A 21,581-nucleotide genomic window follows, 5' to 3' on the forward strand; every position below is an offset into this window, starting at 1 on the left:
AAACGTATAAAACGAAACGTGCATGCAAGACATTTCTATTATTTTTACGTACAAAAATGGCCCCCTGTCAACTTTCAATCGAGATTTAATCGATAATTTATTCGATTAATATTCAGATTAATTCAATTTCAATCTATGTTAGGTCGACTAAACTAATCGCGATTAAAATTTGAGAATTAACTTTTTTTATTCCATTAATTAGTCGAATAAACAGTTAATCGATTAATGCCCATCTCTGACCACGGAATTTTTACACTTTGAGAATATCTGAAAACAAATCAACACAAGGAGCCATTTTGCAAATCCAGTAACATACCAGTAACTTTGTTATTACTTTTGACAGCGCGTGTCATGTGTCAACACAGAGTCGACACAAAGTCGAAACATTGCAACTACTTTGTGACTGCAATATTTCTCAGCCTTAAACCATATTTATACATCATAATTAACAAGTTTCGTAGTATATAAAGCGTTATTTCTGTTATTTAAGTATAGTATACGCATCGAAGTACTAAAAATGCTTCAAATAATATAGTTATGAACACAGGCACTGAGAAGTAAACAATTTCATTTCCGGCTAAACTAAAACAATGTGGTGGCGCGTTGATTATATTACACTTAGTTTATCAAATCACTCGAGCAGTTTAATTCCCCATAATAATTTAAGTCCTATTGTAATATAAATGCAAACAATATATAATTACGTCTTGTAATCCGTTTTAGAGATGGCGTATTAATGTCACTTATTTTTATTTAAGTATTTTTCCATCTGACAGTTTCCATTTGACAGGAACAAAATGAACGAATGAACGAATGATTTTGGCATAAAGTAGTCGCAAACCCGAAACAATGTGTGCACACGGCGACCACACTTTATGTCACTTTGTGTCATGTGTCGACCCTTCCCCATTTCTGGTAACTGTGTCGACACGGCGACGACTCTGCGACTGGAATTGTGACCGAAACAGACGGTGTCGACACAAGATGTGTCAACACCGCGTCGTAACGGCGACTGGAAATGGTTGTATGGGTTGAGTGTGTCAAATATTGACTTTCAATGCTAATATACCATCTAAAGCTGAAAGTATCATCTATATGGCCCTACACTACTACTCAAATAGTTAGTATTCGCTTATTTGGCACCCTTTTAAATCCTAAGTACTTAATCAACGCTATTACCACACTACTTTAGCGCTCTCTTACTACAACAGTTTGTAGTCACCTATATGCAACCCATCTAGCTCCTAAAGAATTAATTAACACTATTGTACCTCCACTATACCCCTCTTATGTCTCTTTTTTTATCCGCTAACCCTACTGTAGCACTGTTATAAATCTTATGGTGATAAAATTTGTGCCCAATCCGGGGTTAAAACGGGGTTATAGCCGGCTATAACTCCTATTTTTAGAGCACTAACAACACCTAAAGAGTAAATAGGCGCTTATATAAATCTCTTCTAACCCTTAAATTTAGCGCCTAATGTTAGTTGGGCTGTCGCATTAGTGCGAGCGAGTCTTGACACTGTCAGTGACTCGTGGTACGGGTACTGGTGTCTATCCTATATTCATGTTGATATTGGTCATAGCATCTTCACCTTCAACTTTCTTAGTTCAAAAACCCATTGTTATCCAAAAGACATTTCCACAACCTCGTATCATAGTCTCCCTAGCCCTCCAATAATATATTCCGTGGCTGATACATTAAAGGGTTCAATTTGATGCGAATGTAAGAGGCATAAGAGTTTTCCATGGTTATTCGCTATCGTGCTATCAGATATTGACATTGTTATATTGCAGTGTTATCAAACATTCACCGCAAATGCAAAGATAATCAAACACTTATCGAAAATGTTGATAAAAGTATCAATGTTGCATTATTTACTACTGTCTGAAGGGGTTGATTTTAGGACAAGCTACTGTTGTAGAATGTAGCTATTTATCATCGTATATCTATATCTGATCAGCTGCCTTCAGTGCCCCATTTAAAAAATCCACCTATACATATAAACATTAGTTTATTTATAAGTTTATTTATAAGATTATTTTAAATTTTATATTGCATGTAGTTTAGTTTTATAAACATTTAATATGACGATGCAATAAGTAATATAATAAGTTGGTGTCAAGTGTCAATGAGTCTAGATTTTTAGGTCATTAGAACCACATCAATTAGACACGAAACCTGAGGAATTTGAAGCTAAAAAAACACAAAATATTAAATATACCTACGCGTTACGATTTGTACGCGGATGAGCAAAGTCGCGGGCAGAGGCTAGGATCATTGGTGCTAAATATTGAAAAATTAAAAATAAAGTTATGTAATTATTATTGAAAGAGCCAAATCTAAAATTATGCGTGGAAACTAGGTAAGGTCAGTGTGACTAATTCCGTCATAGGGTCTATTCCGTCCACTAGCGTTTATCTCGAACAACGAACAACATTGACAATTTCGTCGACAAAGCAGCGACTGCTTTAATTTAAAGGTGACAGTCCATTTCCAATGACAGCAGCACTACCATTAATTTTACTATGGAAATTGACAATAACACCGGCGCGTTCGTACTAGTAGTGCAGCTGCGGTCAGATGTGGAATGTTACTCTTAGTTTCTGCAATCAAAATCAAATGGTTTTTTTCCTACGATTGATAATCAAAGAAATATACGCTCGTGGACGGAATAGCCAATAGCCCCTATGACGGAATTAGCCACATTGACCTTATTTCCCTTTCTAGTTTTAGTAAACTTACTATAATAAATACCTATGCTTTGTTAAATACCGAATGCTATATTAAGGCAAGCGTTATTTAGTATCCCGGGCTTAATTAAATTGTGACGGTGATTGGTGGCCGCAGATGATGAATGCGTCAATTTCACGACAGGCTTGTTTCGTAACTGCTTTGTAGTTTAAGATCGGGATTTAGTCAATACTAGCGACCCGCCCCGGCTTCGTACGGGCTACACAAAACCTTAACAAATTATACACTTAAACTTTTCTCAAGGATCACTCTATTGATAGGTGAAAACCGCATTGAAATCCGTTCAGTCGTTTTTGAGTTTATCGCGAACATACAAACACACAAACAGAGGCGGTGGGGACTTTAATTGTATTATGTATTATGTCCCACCGCCTCTGTTTGTGTGTTTGTGTGTTCGGAAATCTCTATCACTGTAGTGATAAAGATTGCCTTGCTTGGTACCATTATTCTACGACGTCTACGTAGTAATTAACTACTTTAGTAGCTACTGTACCGATCACAGTACGGTTACCATCAGTTTGTCACTGACATAAACGCCGTCGAGAACGTAATTTACTTTCTATACATCCCGTTTGCACTAATATGCGAGTGCGAGCGAGATGTATAGAAAGTAAATTACGTTCTCGACGGCGTTTATGTCAGTGACAAACTGATGGTAACCGTACAGATTGAGTAACAAGAGCTTAGCACTAGATGTTTCAGTTTCCAGTAAATAATTTGACAGTAACTCATTCGTGTTTCGGCTTTAATAATACATATGTGGTATTATCTATGAAAAGGGACCTTATTGTCGATGGCGCTTACGATACTAACATCGATGAGCACTAAACGTAGTAGTTTAAAATTGGTGATTCTGGCCCATTTTAGTTATTTTGATTTCCAATTTAGCAATTAAGTTTCTTTGATTACCACCACCATATTTACAGACTTTTACAAGGATTTCATGCATTATTTTCTAGTATGTATAACTTCAGTCCTTGAACTACGTTATTGCTTGTCAGAAACACGACGGCTCATTATTTTCTCGATATAATCTTAAGTTGAAAACATGCCTAACACTGTCTTTATTTCCTTATGTTAGAAGTACTAGGACGAAAATGTATATGAAACTTACTTCAGTCGATGGCTTTTAAGTAAATCTTCATTATTGCTTGTCCTTTTATCGATACGTTAATTTTTTCATTCATCATTTGATGAATTCAACATTTTGCCTACTAAATTACACCCTACGCGGCAATACCTTGCGCCTCTTCCTCACGCCAGTATGCCCGTGACCACTGTCAGCGTCGGACCTGTGCTAGTTTAGCGGACGTTTCATAAAATGGGTAATCACAGTATAAATATGCAAATATGTTATACACACAATGTTTTTCAACATACTTACGAAGAAAAGCAAAATAATTCTTAAATACGGTGACATTTCAGACATTCGTCCGTCATATTGTCATTTTATAACAAGTTGGGCAGCAAAGGCACACACCCATCTAACCAATCCGGAATTCAGTCACGATTGATAAATTGTGTAAACATATTTTAAAAGGCTATAAAATTAATCAAATTGAATAATTTAGACTGGTCACATTTTTGTAAAAATCGATTTCAACTGGCAAAACATATTACTTTTTGGCAACCGGGTTTTAACCTAATTAGACCCCGCTGAATCCGAATTTGCCGGTTGCTTGATCGAATTCTTGTGAGTGTCAGGATGGCGGGTGTACATCAACAAATGGAGCTGCGGTATACGTCAGGAGTTAGTGCTAGCAATGTGCCAAATGTGCGCCAAAATTGGAGCAATGTGCTCTTTAAACTCCAGAGATATTTGTGACGTTCCACGGGAAAAGGTACCTTATGAGGGTTTCTAGTTTCGGAGATATTAAATGTTTTGTAAAGAGGTGAAAAAATGCTCAATTTTTTTTTATTGTGTGATCTGAAACCTTAATGCGTAACGTTTGTTTACCTGTTTTTATTTTTGTTATAAGTTAGTTATAAGCCTAGTAATGTCGTCTCAGAGTTTAGTAGAAAAGGTACCTTATGGAAAAAAGATTGAAAATTCCCAAAAAAACTATAGTCAATACGGGAAAAGAAGTTTGGTAGAGAACTGTATTAGCATTCTGCAAAACTAATTTGATAATTTCAGTTCTGGTTGGGGCGCCTCGCAAATATTATAACCGTACATAGACCGACATCACAAATCCAAGTAGACTGCTATTATACCAAAGTTACTCTCGTCAAGTCTTTCTTAACTAGAATAATCTTCATTTGGTTTGGTCGCATGCAGTAAATCAGCCATTGGTTTGCTGAAAAATGCCAATACCCGACGCATTACCTTATGGAATATCTGAGGTCATTGAACCTCAATGCCGCTTATCTTCAATAGCAACCGAAATATATTATTGATAAGAAATAGACGATTTATACCATCTTAACCCCAAAATATTATTTGTTTATCCTAACTGTTCCATCATCATCATGCCTCATCATGTAACTTGACCACAAGGTACCTTTTCATTACATACAAATTATTGGTCTTTTTTAAGATTATTATGACGAAGAACTAATTAAATTGGGGGCAGTTTAATGTAAATTAATATTTTCTATTCATAAAAGATAAACTATAATATGATTGATATTTTGTAGTGATGTATTATTAGATTTATTTCCATAAGGTACCTTTTCGTAAATGTATGGAGCAAATACTGTTATTGTTATGTAAGTTTAAAGTGGCATAAGGGGTTAAATATAGTATTTAGTTGGGGTTTTAGGGTTTATTTCATTTGAATGACAGAATTTCTTTCATATGTGCTCAGAAAAATTGATTGTGTGTCACATTAAAAGTAAAAATATTCAATTTTGTGATTTTATATGAAAAAGTCAGAAAATACATTTTCACCTCTAAATCGGTATTGTTTTTTGCTTAAACTGTCTGTCAGTGTCGTTTTCTAATAGATAAAATTTAAATCTTGAGAGCTCATTGCAATCAATCGTGAAAATGAAATAAAACTTTATTTTCAAGAGATTGGTTAGTATACACATAAATCAGTCGATATCAAAAGTTTCTATTTGCATTACAGAACAAGTCGCAATATTTTTTTAATCTCAGATATATAAGGCATTATTATTTGTAGTCAACTATGTAACTTACTTCAGGAACATAGTTTTTTAGGCGGCTAAACTTAAAACTTCTCTATCGTAAAGTTGCTCATTTCACAACATTATTTTCAAAAAATCATATCTCTGTAACTACGCAACCTAGAAGGTTGATCTTTTGTGTTATCGATAGGTTATTTATTGTAGATTACTGGGTTATGCATAACTCCATACCCGCCATAAGGTACCTTTGACCGTGGGACGTCACATTTAAGAAATAGATGACGCCCGCCATCCTGACGTCAGGTTGGCGGGCGCATTTCCAGTTCCAGCTAATGGCTGCCTAAAGTACTGCCTAAGGTTAGTGCTCGCAATGTGCTTCCACATGTATGAAGCACAATGAAATTCAGAGAGCGGTTAACGAGTAATATGGAATTGAATAAAAATATATATAGACGCCTGCTTATTTTAAATAGCGATATCACATCTTCATTGCAGGCAGTTCAGGCCCACACAAAACATGCAGGCGCTTTACACAAAAAGTGATTAATAACATGATACTGGATACTAAACGCGTCTTAAGACGTATTATTTATTTTATATTATTAATAGAGTCATGTTACTTATTGAACTTGCGAGAAACACGCAAAAAACTCGTTTAGGTACCGTAAAAACGAACACTCGGTAAAATATTTATATTACTCTACGACCAACTATGTATTACACACATTAAGTGTTACTATTGCTTGAAGCTAGAACATTTTCTAAAAAAAATGTGTCTACGTTAACCCATTCAAGGCCAGCGACTCTGCGTATGTGGGTCATGCTCAAACAGTCCCACAGGGCCAGTAACTCGCATGGGTCGTTCTACCGTTTCGTGCCGATTTGCCACTTTTATTCCATACACATTTTAGGGTTCCGTACTCAAAGGGTAAAACGGGACCCTATTACTAAGACTCCGCTGTCCGTCCGTCCGTCCGTCTGTCCGTCCGTCCGTCCGTCTGTCACCAGGCTGTATCTCACGAACCGTGATAGCTAGACAGTTGAAATTTTCACAGTTGATGTATTTCTGTTGCCGCTATAACAACAAATACTAAAAATAGAATAAAATAAAGATTTAAGTGGGGCTCCCATACAACAAACGTGACTTTTGACCGAAGTTAAGCAACGTCGGGCAAGGTCAGTACTTGGATGGGTGACCGTTTTTTTTTTGCCGTTTTTTGCATTATGGTACAGAACCCTTCGTGCGCGAGTCCGACTCGCACTTGCCCAGTTTTTAAGGGGATTTTTTTTATTTTGAAGATACAGTGTAGATTTTGATATTGTGAATGTGTATACGTATTGTGTATATTATTTTAAGAAAGGCACCTATATACTAGTTATACTTTTGGAAAACAAATAAGGAATGTAATGAAGGCACAGATGGAAATGAAAAACCAAGGGATGGTAATGAAACACGAATAGAAGGAAATGAAATTAGATTAAATTATATAAATTAACTTTATAGGTCAAAATCAAAGTGATAATATTTTAAACGATGGAACCATAAATATCTTGGCTTTTAAAAAGTATATCTACCCTGTTGACCTGTTTAATATAATAATCTACTTTTTAACAATACTTTTTACGATGTTTCAGTATTCGTCTTCGGTCTCATTATTTGTCAGAACTAGAAACATATGTATAATAATGAGATATGTAATCTAAAAAAACTGCTTACATAAATGAAATTAAAAAAGAAATTGTTATAAAAAAAAATCGTTATTTATGATAAAATATATTATCCGGGAAAGAACTGAGGCAAAATGTTAAACTATCCAGTATTGATGTAGGTAATGTGACTTAGCCGTCTTTGTAAAGGGCAGATGCTGTTTTTTTAAATAATGAAATGGGCCAGAATATTTCATTAAGACACGACCATGATAAGCCGTTTCAAAGGGGATGGCGGGCCGAGGCATAGCTGCAGGACAGCAGAGCTTGGAGATGAACAAATAGTGGTGTATTAAAAAGCAAACTAGCGGACCGCAAACACGATATTGAGCTCTAAAGCCGTTGGAGGTCGAAGAGCGTACTCTACGGAACACCAAAACCCTGTGTAGATAGAGGCCAAAGACCGAGTACGCTCCAATAATCAAAATACTTATTATAAATATCAAACTCCATAGGGTTGTAGACTCAACTAGTCGCACTTTCAAGAAAAATGCAATGGCCAAGCCGCAGGAGGGTCCGAGATCACATTGGTTAAATTTCAAGCTCTCTTGTCTCGCAGTTAGGCCTTCTATGAAAGCGCAACGTGATCAGACATACTGGGCCTTCAGCTTTTATGCGGACCCCGGCCTTTGGCCTCACTTAGGCAAGTTCTGCTCTCTTGCAGATTGATATTTGGCCTTGTACAGAAATGTGCCCCTGTCTGAAGCTCCCCCGGGCCTTCGGCCTTGCTTTTTAATACATTCGGCTATTCATAATGATAATCATATTTATTTGCAGAAAAAGGGTTTTTGGTTCTTGTTTGAGGTCAGCTCCATTGAAGCTCAGTCTTTGACCTCGCACGATTGCGCCCGCTGCCAATAGTTAAAAGAAATTTTTAACACTTTTTGTGGAGCCCGGCTTTCGGCATCGCTTGCAATTGGGCATTGGAATAGTTTAAGGTCTACTCTCCTGCGAAAGCTCGGTTTCAGCCTCGCAGGAAAGCGCGCCACAATCGGACGCTCCGAGCTGCCTGCTCTTTCTTTGCGGAACTCGCAGAAAGGGGTGGGAATGGGACGTTCCTCTTTAGTTCTAGATGGTGTTGGACCATTGTTTCATGAACTTTCTAGATTTTTTTAAACCTTGTCCTCTGGACGGTTACAAAGTTTCAAGAAATTTCCCTGATACGGCCAACTCGTTTTTTTAACTTAGCACAGGAAGAGGCTCCCGGGAGCAGATTTTTGTGAGACCCTCCTCATAATTATCTGCCATCGGAGGGCTCGCCCTTGAGCTTTATTCAAGGACTATCAAAAGTGTTCAGTATTTTAAATAGCATAAATTTTACATTAACAGGCGTTAGATAAGTTTCAATAGGGTCAAAATGTTCCGCATTTATAAAATGTTGGAAATATGATGTATCTATCCGATATATTTACAATATTTGCCATTAAAAAAAACTACTTACGCGCCTATCTGCTTATTTATATGCAATATCCACAACCAACAGGATTCCCATGGCATAGTGTCGGGTATAGGTAAGTAACCTATACCCTGAAACTCTGTCAAACGGTCTAACGAAATCGAAAGAATTGGACATACATACGTTTTAAAACACGAGTTATTATTTGAGAGCGTATGTGTGCATATGAGGAGCGGTGGTGGCCGAGTGGATATGACGTCCGACTTTCAATCCGGAGGTCGCGGGTTTAAATCCTGGCTCGTACCAATGAGTTTTTCGGAACTTATGTACGAAATATCATTTGATATTTACCACTAGCTTTTCGGTGAAGGAAAACATCGTGAGGAAACCTGCATACATCTGCGAAGAAATTCAAAGATGTATGTGAAGTCCCCAATCCGCATTGGGCTAGCGTGGGGACTATAGCCCAAGCCCTCTCGCGCATGAGAGGAGGCCTGTGCCCAGCAGTGGGACGTATATAGGCTGAAATGAGTATGATGTGTGCATAAACCTCTTGGGCTGTGGGCTAAAAACATAAAAAGGTATCACATCTTTCATACAAAATTATTGTTAATTTCCTTCCAAACTGGTTAATTTCCTTCACCCGAAAATATTGGAAGGAATGGAGAGGGTTGAATTGGAGTGGAATGAACTTTCGACGGTTTTTTTTATTATCTTTATCGTCTTTAAGGCTAGAATGTCATCAAGTAAAAGTAATGAAGATATACCAAAATGCTAACACATTATTAACAAGGTGATTTTTTTACAATTGATAGCACCAAATTACTTAATGGATAATAATGTGTACTAACCGTGACAAAGTGCCTTTCCGGTGAGGAGAACCAAAATTACTCGTAAATCAAGAGCGCGAAACCTCCTTCGTTGACGTATTGCGGTAGACTAAGGTAGTAAAAACACGTAGCAATCACAGTTATTCGTGAATAAAGGCGCGTTTAGATTTGGCATGAGTGGCAATTTTTTAGACTAGAAATGGAGCCTTTCGTGTGACAAAATTAAAAAGTACGTTCTCTCTATGATGTGAGGGTATTATTATGGATTTTGATCCCACATTTGCCCATAATCAGGAAAAGAAAATTAAATTGACGCCAGTACAAAGAAACGAGATTGCGCATGAATTGACACACAATGCTTCAATAGTGGTTCATAACAAATTAGTCAATGCATCAATGGATGTAGGAGATGTAGAGCCTCCACATATACCTACAAGTGGATGTTTGAGACAGATCAAATATGAACACAAATGCTGTGAACATTCTAGGTTTATAATTATAATCATAATCATGATCATAATCATAATCATAATCATAATCATAATCATAATCATAATCATAATCATAATCATAATCATAATCATAATCATAATCATAATCATAATCATAATCATAATCATAATCATAATCAAAAAAAAAAAAACCGCTCTGACAATGACAGACGTCTCGTAAATTTTATTTGCTATAATTATATTTTTACACGTTTTTATTGTTAAAACTGTTGTGTATTTTGCCATCTAATGTACCTTTGACCTGGCTATGTGGAAACATAAAAATTGACTACAATACGTGTGACTCAAATCCCATACACACACCACTTACATTGACATTTGTTTGACAAAACGGTCAACACAACATTACGGCAAAACAGTAATAACGTATGCAAAGAATGATTACGAGGAGTCAAAGACGTGCAGCGGAGTCGACCAACAACGCACGACCACCACCCCCGCCCGCCCCGTCCAGTTCCTCGTCCACATCGTCGTCAGGCGACGAGTTCGCAACGGCGCCTGACACAGACGGATCCAGTGACGAGGGCGGGCCGCCGCCGCCGCCGCCACGACCACCTGCGCGACGAGGGCGGCCACCGCTGCCGGCACGCTTGGGGCCTGCGGGACATCCTGCCCCGCCCACGGCTCCCGCTGCCGGTGGTATAGTGCGACGCATGAGATGGACTCGAGACATGAACGAGAATGTCATGCGCGCCTATTATGGGGCTACAGAGGGGGGAACACAGCTATCCGCCTATCGTTCGAGAATACTGCCTCTGTTTCAGGCTCTTGAACCTACCATCACCGTGTCGGAGCAGCGATTATCGGATCAGGTGCGCGTCATTCAGCGGCTAAAGCGCTTGGATGACGCGACACTTGATCGGCTTCGCCAGGAGGCTCTCTCTGCTCGCGCGGACTCCACCTCGGTGCGGGATCTGCCCGCCACGTCGCCGGATCCGGTGCCCGCACCCGACCTGGCACCGGCGGCGCCACGGGTTGATTTCTGTACCGACGAGGGGGACTTCGCGAGTCAGAATGTGAGTACAACTGCTAATGAGCAACTGAGGAGGACTTTGGAAGAGGCGATTACGCAGTATCGCGCCACAACCAACTCTAGGCCCCGATTACCACGTCTGCCTATGAATAGACGCAATCTAGCGCTCATGGGAGCCCTAAACGCTTTACTAGACCCACATCTGCGGACTAGTAAAGATTTAGATGATACGCACTCGATCATGTACTGCGGAGCCATCGCGGCGTGCCGTGTTGCTCGCGTCAAGTTCCCGGACGCTGAACGTGCACCTAGGACCGCCGGAGGTGTCCCTGCATGGCAAGTGCGGATCGAGCGACGTATCAGCTCGTTTAGGACTCTCATCGCAAAGCTGATCTGCTTCAGGGAGGGCAACAATCGCCCCCGAGTAATGCGCTTTGTGAACCAGGCGTTCGCGGGGACGGATATCAGGCCCCGCGACTACATGGCCAATGTCACAGAGCGCATCGACTTTCTAAAGCAGAAAGTCTATGCATGGGCAAACCGTATTCGCCGCTACAGAGAGCGTGTGGATCGATTTCAGCAGAATCGCCTTTTTCAAAGTGACCAAAGGAAGGTGTACCGAAAGTGGGAGGAAACCAACCTTCGTACGCCCGACACGCAGCCGCCGGATGTTACTGCCATGACCGACTTCTGGCGTAGCATCTGGTCGGTGCCTGTCGGACACACCGAGGGGGGTTGGATGAGTGTTGTCGAACGTGAGTGCGAGTCCATCGAACCTATGGGGGCAGTCACCATCAGCCCCGATGACGTCAGTTGTGCCATCCGCACGGCCCAGAACTGGAAAAGTCCTGGGCCGGATGGATTGCACAACTTCTGGCTAAAGTGGTTCCGATGCTCGCACTCGCGCTTGGCAGCACAATTTCAACAAGCCCTCGAGCTTGGTTCTCTCCCACCTTCCTTAACAACTGGTGTCACCTTTCTGCTCTATAAGTCCGGTAGTACCACGGAAGCGAAGAACTACAGACCCATTACATGCTTGCCTACACTCTACAAGCTCCTTACATCCATTTTGAGAGCAAAAATCAATGCGCACATTATCGCAAACAATATTCTGGCTTCCGCTCAAAATGGATGTCGGGTTGGGTCCCGTGGTACTAAAGAGCTCCTCCTCATAGACATGACCATTTGCCAACAAATCCGGCGGAACAAGGGGGCCCTCTCAGCCGCTTGGATTGACTACAAGAAGGCCTATGATTCGGTGCCTCACTCATGGTTGGGGAGGGTCTTAGAGCTGTATAAAGTTGATGCAGCTTTGAGAGCCTTCCTAAGCGCGTGTATGAGACAGTGGACCACAGTCCTTCGTCAACCAGGAGGCGGAGATGACCGCCCTGGCCCGCAGGATTTTATAAGGATTAAGCGAGGAATCTTTCAGGGCGACAGTCTGAGTCCCCTGTGGTTCTGCCTAGCTTTGAATCCCCTCAGCACCCTGCTGAAGGATTTGGGACTAGGTTGCCGGCTTCGGAGAGAGGGTGTAGTCATTTCTCACCTTCTGTACATGGATGACCTCAAATTATTTGCACCAAATAGCCAAGACTTGTTGGAGCTACTGAAAACCACGGACGTCTTCAGTAGTGCCATCCACATGGAGTTTGGTGTCGATAAATGTGCGGTTATGCATGTACAGCGGGGGAAGGTTGTAAATTCAACAAATTTACAACTCTCTGAGACAATGTCTTTCAGATCTATCTCTGAATCAGAAACCTATAAATACCTTGGTATGTCACAGTCGTTGGGTATTGAGGACGAGGGTATTAGACGGTCGGTGAAGGAGCGCTTTTTCAGTCGGCTCACAAAAGTCCTTAACAGTCTTTTGTCAGGAGGCAACAAAGTGCGCGCCTTCAACGCCTGGGTAATGCCCCTACTCACATACTCCTTTGGCATACTAAGGTGGACTCAGACCGAGCTGGACGCCCTGGATCGGAGGGTCCGGTCACTGCTCACCACACATCGCATGCTACACCCACGCTCGTCAGTTATGAGATTGTACATCCCACGGAAGTGTGGAGGCCGAGGCTTCCTAAACGCCAAGGATCTCCACAACCGCGAGGTGTACAATCTCAGGAATTATTTCCTTAACAACGAGTGTGGGATGCATCGTGATGTGGTGGCAGTAGACAGGAACCTCACGCCGCTCTCCTTGGCAAACGAGAACTGGCGCAAACCTGTGGTACTAAGTACTGCGGATCGCAGGGCGGCATGGGAGAGTAAGGTGCTACACGGGCGGTTCTACAAGGCCCTCACGGGACCCGATGTGGACCTGCTCGCGTCGGTGAACTGGTTACGATTCGGGGACCTCTTCGGAGAAACCGAGGGTTTTGCCTGTGCAATTGCGGACGAAGTGATGATGACGAACAACTATCGGAAATATATCCTGAAGGACGGTACGGTCGACATTTGTCGGGCATGCCGCCGTCCCGGAGAGTCACTCAGGCATATCATTTCCGGTTGTTCTCATCTTGCTAACGGCGAGTACTTGCACAGACATAATCTCGTAGCCAGAATTATTCACCAGCAACTTGCTCTTCTATATGGCCTTGTGGACCGCGAAGTACCGTACTACAAGTACTTACCTGCGCCTGTTCTCGAGAATGGTCATGCCACGCTCTATTGGGATCGATCTATCATCACAGACAGGACTATTGTAGCCAATAAGCCTGACATTGTGATAATAGATCGATCGCAACGTCGGGCCGTGCTCGTTGACATCACCATCCCCCATGATGAGAATCTCGTGAAGGCCGAGAAGGACAAGTCCAGTAAGTACCTAGACTTGGCTCACGAGATAACCGCCATGTGGGATGTTGATTCGACGATCATTGTCCCGATAGTCGTTTCAGTGAACGGTCTAATAGCGAAGAGTCTCGACCAACATCTTGAGAGACTCTCGCTAGGTGGTTGGATCAAGGGTCAGATGCAGAAGGCGGTGATCTTGGACACGGCGCGGATAGTCCGCCGGTTCCTCTCTCTGCAGCCCTGACCACCGGTAGCTTGGGCCTTGCCCCGCTGCTGGCGGTACCCTAGGTTAGGTTTTTTATAATGTGTTTATATGTTTTTTTTTTATCGTTTTGTAAGTGTTTTTATATTTTACTTTTATATTCATATTATAAAAACCCTAACTTAAGACGAAAAATAAATAAAGAGAATAATCATAATCATAATCATAATCATAATCATAATCATAATCATAATCATAATCATAATCATAATCATAATCATAATCATAATCATAATCATAATCATAATCATAATCATAAACATAATCATAATCATAATCATAATCATAATCATAATCATAATCATAATCATAATCATAATCATAATCATAATCATAATCATAATCATAATCATAATCATAATCATAATCATAATCATAATCATAATCATAATCATAATCATAATCATAATCATAATCATAATCATAATCATTATCATAATCATTATCATTATCATTATCATTATCATTATCATTATCATTATCATTATCATTATCATTATCATTATCATTATCATAATCATAATCATAATCATAATCATAATCATAATCATAATCATAATCATTATCATTATCATTATCATAATCATAATCATAATCATAATCATAATCATAATCATAATCATAATCATAGTCATAATCATAATCATAATCATAATCATAATCATAATCATAATCATAATCATAATCATAATCATAATCATAATCATAATCATAATCATAATCATAATCATAATCATAATTATAATCATAATCATAATCATAATCAAAAAAAAAAAACCGCTCTGACAATGACAGACGTCTCGTAAATTTTATTTGTTATAATTATATATTTATACGTTTTTATTGTTAAAACTATTGTGTATTTTGCCATCAAATGAACCTTCGACCTGGCTGAATATGTGGAAACATAAAATATCGGAGTATAATACGTGTAACTCAAATTTTATACACACGCCACGGACATGACATTTGTTTGACAAAACGGTCAACACAATATTACGGTAAAACGTATATATAACGTATGAAAACAATGATTACGAGGAGTCAAAGACGTGCAGCGGAGTCGACTAACAACGCACGACCACCACCCCCGCCCGCCCCGTCCAGTTCCTCGTCCACATCGTCGTCAGGCGACGAGTTCGCAACGCCGCCTGACACAGACGGGTTCAGTGACGAGGGCGGGCCGCCGCCGCCGCCGCCACGACCACCTGCGCGACGAGGGCGGCCACCGCTGCCGGCACGCTTGGGGCCTGCGGGACATCCTGCCCCGCCCACGGCTCCCGCTACCGGTGGTATAGTGCGACGCATGCGATGGACTCGAACCATGAACGAGAATGTCATGCGCGCCTATTATGGGGCTACAGAGGGGGGAACACAGCTATCCGCCTATCGTTCAAGAATACTGCCTCTGTTTCAGGCTCTTGAACCCACCATCACCGTGTCGGAGCAGCGATTATCGGATCAGGTGCGCGTCATTCAGCGGCTAAAGCGCTTGGATGACGCGACACTTGATCGGCTTCGCCAGGAGGCTCTCTCTGCTCGCGCGGACTCCACCTCGGTGCGAGATCTACCCGCCACGTCGCCGGATCCGGTGCCCGCACCCGACCTGGCACCGGCGGCGCCACGGGTTGATTTCTGTACCGACGAGGGGGACTTCGCGAGTCAGAATGTGAGTACGACTGCTAATGAGCAACTGAGGAGGACTTTGGAAGAGGCGATTACGCAGTATCGCGCCACAACCAACTCTAGGCCACGATTACCACGTCTGCCTATGAATAGACGCAATCTAGCGCTAATGGGAGCCCTAAACGCTTTACTAGAGCCATATTTACGGACTAGTAAAGATTTAGATGATACGCACTCGATCATGTACTGCGGAGCCATCGCGGCGTGCCGTGTTGCTCGCGTCAAGTTTCCGGACGCTGAACGTGCACCTAGGATCGTCGGAGGTGTCCCTGCATGGCAAGCGCGGATCGAGCGACGTATCAGCTCGTTTAGGACTCTCATCGCAAAGCTGATCTGCTTCAGGGGGGGCAACAATCGCCCCCGAGTAAAGCGCTTTGTGAACCAGGCGTTCGCGGGGACGGATATCAGGCCCCGCGACTACATGGCCAATGTCACAGAGCGCATCGACTTTCTAAAGCAGAAAGTCTATGCATGGGCAAACCTTATTCGCCGCTACAGAGAGCGTGTGGATCGATTCCAGCAGAATCGCCTTTTTCAAAGTGACCAAAGGAAGGTGTACCGAAAGTGGGAGGAAACCAACCTTCTTACGCCCGACACGCGGCCGCCGGATGCTACTGCCATGACTGACTTCTGGCGTAGCATCTGGTCGGTGCCTGTCGGACACACCGAGGGGAGTTGGATGAGTGTTGTCGAGCATGAGTGCGAGTCCATCGAACCTATGGGGGCAGTCACCATCAGCCCCGATGACGTGAGTTGTGCCATCCGCACGGCCCAGAACTATTGTGCTTAAATACCAAATAGGTTCTATGTATTTTATACTCATCTATGGTATCTGTAGTAGTTAGTTTTCTGAATTCAAATATACGTCAGTCGTGGCCCTTGATCCGATCCGTACGTGCGTTTCCTTTACATATCAGGTTATGGGCTGTTATTTCGTGAAATAAATCGGGAATAAGTGGTGTAGTGGTGCCAGTGTATTATCGGAGCAGTTTAGCAGTGGTCGATAATGGGTTCCGCGAATTACTTAGTGAATGTACCGAAGTTAAAGGGGCGCGAGAACTATGGGGAATGGACTTTTGCTGCGGAAAATTTTCTTGTGTTGGAGGGGATGCGGCATTGCATTATACCAGAAGCAACCAAGAAAGTAGAAGACGCTGATGATGCAAAAACAAAAGCCAAGTTAATCATGACCATTGACTCGGCGTTGTTCATACATATAAAAAGTGTGAAAACGTCTAAAGAACTCTGGGATAAGCTGAAGGCCTTATTTGATGATAAAGGATTTGCGAGACGGATTAGTCTTCTACGTCATTTAATATCAATTCGCCTAGAAAGCAGCAGTTCCATGACTTCTTATGTGACTCAGATAGTCGAGATCGGACAGAAACTAAATGGTACCGGATTCGCTATCAGTGATGAGTGGATAGGATGCTTATTATTAGCAGGATTAACAGAAAAATACTCTCCTATGATAATGGCTATTGAGCATTCCGGGATAACAATTTCAACCGATGTCATCAAGACAAAATTGCTAGACATGGAAACAGGTTCAAATTTCGAAAATTCTGAAGTTTCCGGCGCGCTCGCTAGTGCGCAGAAGTGGCAACCTAAAAATAAAAATAATGCGCAGTCTATGTCAAGCGGAAGCGGCGCAGTAAAGAAAGATGGCGGCTCCAAGTCCCACATTCGCTGTCACAGATGTCACAATCTCGGCCATTACAAGAATCAGTGCACTTACAATGAAAAAAATGCCGCGAGTGATAAGAAAACCACGCGAAAGCAAACGCATGCGTTTAGTGCTGTATTCTTGAGCGGTACTTTCAGTAAAAATGATATTTATGTGGACTCGGGGGCTAGCGGACATCTATTTACAAACAAAGATTGGTTGAAAAACATTGTTTATCATGGCGACAAGGAGATTATTGTTGCAAATAATCAGAAGATGACAGTTTTATGCACCGGCGACTGCGATTTAGTGACAAAAACGGATGCATTTGAGTTCGATGTAACTGTTAAAAACGTAGAGTGTGTTCCCGAGCTGGCCACAAACTTGTTGTCAGTCAGCCAACTTATAAAGAACGGCAACGAAGTTTTGTTTTCCAAGACTGGCTGCAGAATTGTCAACATAAATGGTGAGGTAGTGGCAGAGGCAGTATTACAGAATGGAGTCTACAGATTGATAATGCCAGATAGTGCATTTGCAGCTCCAGTAATGGTTTCCAGGAACACATGGCATAAAAGATTATCTCATATATGCAACAATTATTTAAATAAGATGCCTGACGCGGTTATCGGTTTGAAACTTGATGATAAATCGCAGATAAGTAAAGCCTCATGTACAGTTTGTTGTGAAGGCAAGCAGAGTCGGCTTCCATTTAATCACAAGGGTACAAGGAGTGAGGAGGTACTACAGTTAGTACATATGGATATATGTGGCCCTATGGAACAGATGTCAATGGGTGGTTCCAGATTTTTCCTATTATTTGTGGATGATTACAGCCGGATGACCTTTGTGTACTTCCTGAGGCACAAAAGTGAAGCTTTAGATAAATTTAAGGAATTCAAGATGATGGCAGAAAACCAGACTAGCAAAACTATCAAAGCAATTCGAAGTGATCAAGGCAAAGAGTTTTGTAACCGTGAGTTTGACCTATTCCTTAAAAAACATGGCATTATTCATCAGAAAACAAATGCTTACACACCTGAGAGCAACGGATTCTGTGAGCGAAGGAACCGTTCGGTTGTGGAGAAAGCTAAATGTATGCTATTCGAGGCTAAGCTAGGAAAGGAGTTCTGGGCTGAAAGTACTCACACAGCTGTATACTTGCAAAACCGCATTATAGCAGCAGGACTTAATAACAAGACACCATATGAAATGTGGACAGGTGACAAGCCCGATGTCAGTCATTTAAGAGTATTTGGCAGTCCTGTGATGGTACATGTAGCTAAAGAAAAGCGGTTAAAGTGGGATCGGAAGGCAGTCAAGCATATCCTAGTGGGATACCCTGACGGAATCAAAGGTTACCGAGTGTATGACCCTGAAACTAAGCGTATTACAACAAGTAGAGATGTAGTCATAATGGAAGATGAGATGACTGATGTTGTATTACCAGTTACTGAACTACCAGAACCTGAAAAGGTGGTGGAGGATGTTGTCTCAGATGAGAGTTCAGTTTCAGTGGGGGAACCTAGTTCATCGACAGAAGATGAGTATTTCACAGATAAGACAGTAACAGAGCCTGAAGATGACTCATACGTTCCAAGTAGTGAAAATGAGGACACGGATGAAACCACTAATCAACTGAGAAAGTCTACTCGGATAAGGAAAGCTCCAGAATATTATGGTGTTGCGAATAAATGCCAGGTGGCAGATGTCCTAGATGACGCCAGTGGCTTGACACTGAAGGAAGCCTTAAGTGGACCAGAGAAGGACCAGTGGCTCAAGGCTGTTGATGAAGAGCTCCAGTGTTTCGAGCAAAATAAAGCATGGGAGCTAGTTGATATCCCAAAGAGTGGCACAGTGGTAAGATGCAAGTGGGTCCTGAAGAAGAAATATGACAGTGACAACAATGTTCGTTTTCGTGCGAGGTTGGTAGCTAAGGGCTTCATGCAGAAACAAGGTATGGACTATACTGATACTTTTTCGCCAGTAGTTAGGCATACAACTTTGCGAATGTTATTTGCTTTGTCTGCTCAGCTTGGTTTTGACATAACTCATCTTGACGTTGTCACAGCGTTCTTGAATGGGGATCTTGAGGAAACGCTTTACATGCATCAACCAGAAGGTTTTCCTAACATGCAGAGCAATAAAGTGTTAAAGCTAAAGAGAGCCATATATGGGCTAAAGCAGTCCTCAAGAGCCTGGTACAAGAAGGTGGACCAGAGTCTTATTGAGATGGGTTATAGGAGGTCAAAACTGGAACCATGTCTTTACTCAAAGAATAAGGGTGAATTAAAAACGATCATTGCTTTGTATGTCGATGATTTCTTTATATTTTCGAATGACAGTGTTGAAACTGACAACTTGAAAAGTGCTTTAGCTTCCAGATTTAAGATTAAGGACTTAGGGGAAGTTAGGCAATGTCTAGGTATGACTGTAAGTGTAGACAAGACTAATGGGGTCATTGCACTTAGTCAAGAAAATTACATTAACCAACTGTTAGACCGTTTTCAGATGACTGATTGCAAGACTGCTGACAGTCCTTTAGAGCCTAAGTTAGATATTAGCGGTACTAAAGGTGATTGTGACAAAAAGATACCTTATCAACAGCTCGTTGGCAGCCTTATGTATCTTGCTGTGCTCACAAGGCCAGATATAGCTTTTGCAGTAGGTTACTTGAGCCAATTCAATAACTGCTTTAATAATGAGACTTGGACTTATGCTAAAAGAGTGTTGAGGTATCTCAAGAAGACTAGACATGTAGGTCTTAAGTATTGTAAGACAGGTAATTCCCAGCTAGTTGGCTTTGTAGATGCTGATTGGGGCAACAATTCGGCAGATAGGCGTTCTTACACTGGTATGTGTTTTACCATGTCGGGGGGTGCGGTTTCTTGGGAAACTAAAAAACAGAAGACTGTCGCTTTGAGCTCTACCGAAGCTGAGCTGATGGGAATCACCGAAGCCTGTAGGGAGGCTATATATATGCGTAATTTGTTAAATGAAATTACAAATAGAATTTATACTGTTGATATATTTAATGACAACCAGGGTGCAATTAAGTTGTCATATAATAATGTTTTTAGCAAGCGCACCAAACATATTGAAATGAGACATTTTTTCTGTCGTGACTGTATTAATGATAAGATAGTTAATCTTAAATATTTAGAAACGACAGAGATGCCAGCAGACATTCTGACCAAAAGTTTATCTGGCAATAAACATAATTATTTGATGAAGAAGTTAGGTTTGTGTTAAATGTTTATTTAGATTTATTGGTCAAAAGGGTATTTATAGTATTTGGTATTAGTGGGGGTATTGTGCTTAAATACCAAATAGGTTCTATGTATTTTATACTCATCTATGGTATCTGTAGTAGTTAGTTTTCTGAATTCAAATATACGTCAGTCGTGGCCCTTGATCCGATCCGTACGTGCGTTTCCTTTACATATCAAGAACTGGAAAAGTCCTGGGCCGGATGGATTGCACAACTTCTGGCTAAAGTGGTTCCGATGCTCGCACTCGCGCTTGGCAGCACAATTTCAACAAGCCCTCGAGCTTGGTTCTCTCCCACCTTCCTTAACAACTGGTGTCACCTTCCTGCTCTATAAGTCCGGTAGTACCACGGAAGCGAAGAACTACAGACCCATCACATGCTTGCCTACACTATACAAGCTCCTTACATCCATCTTGAGAGCAAAAATCAACGCGCACATTGTTGCAAACAATATTCTGGCTTCCGCTCAAAATGGATGTAGGGTTGGGTCCCGTGGTACTAAAGAGCTCCTCCTCATAGACATGACCATCTGCCAACAAATCCGGCGGAACAAGGGGGCCCTCTCAGCCGCTTGGATTGACTACAAGAAGGCCTATGATTCGGTGCCTCATTCATGGTTGGGGAGGGTCTTAGAGTTGTATAA

Source organism: Cydia splendana, chromosome 1, assembly GCF_910591565.1.
Source record: "Cydia splendana chromosome 1, ilCydSple1.2, whole genome shotgun sequence".
Classification (NCBI taxonomy): Eukaryota; Metazoa; Arthropoda; class Insecta; order Lepidoptera; family Tortricidae; genus Cydia; species Cydia splendana.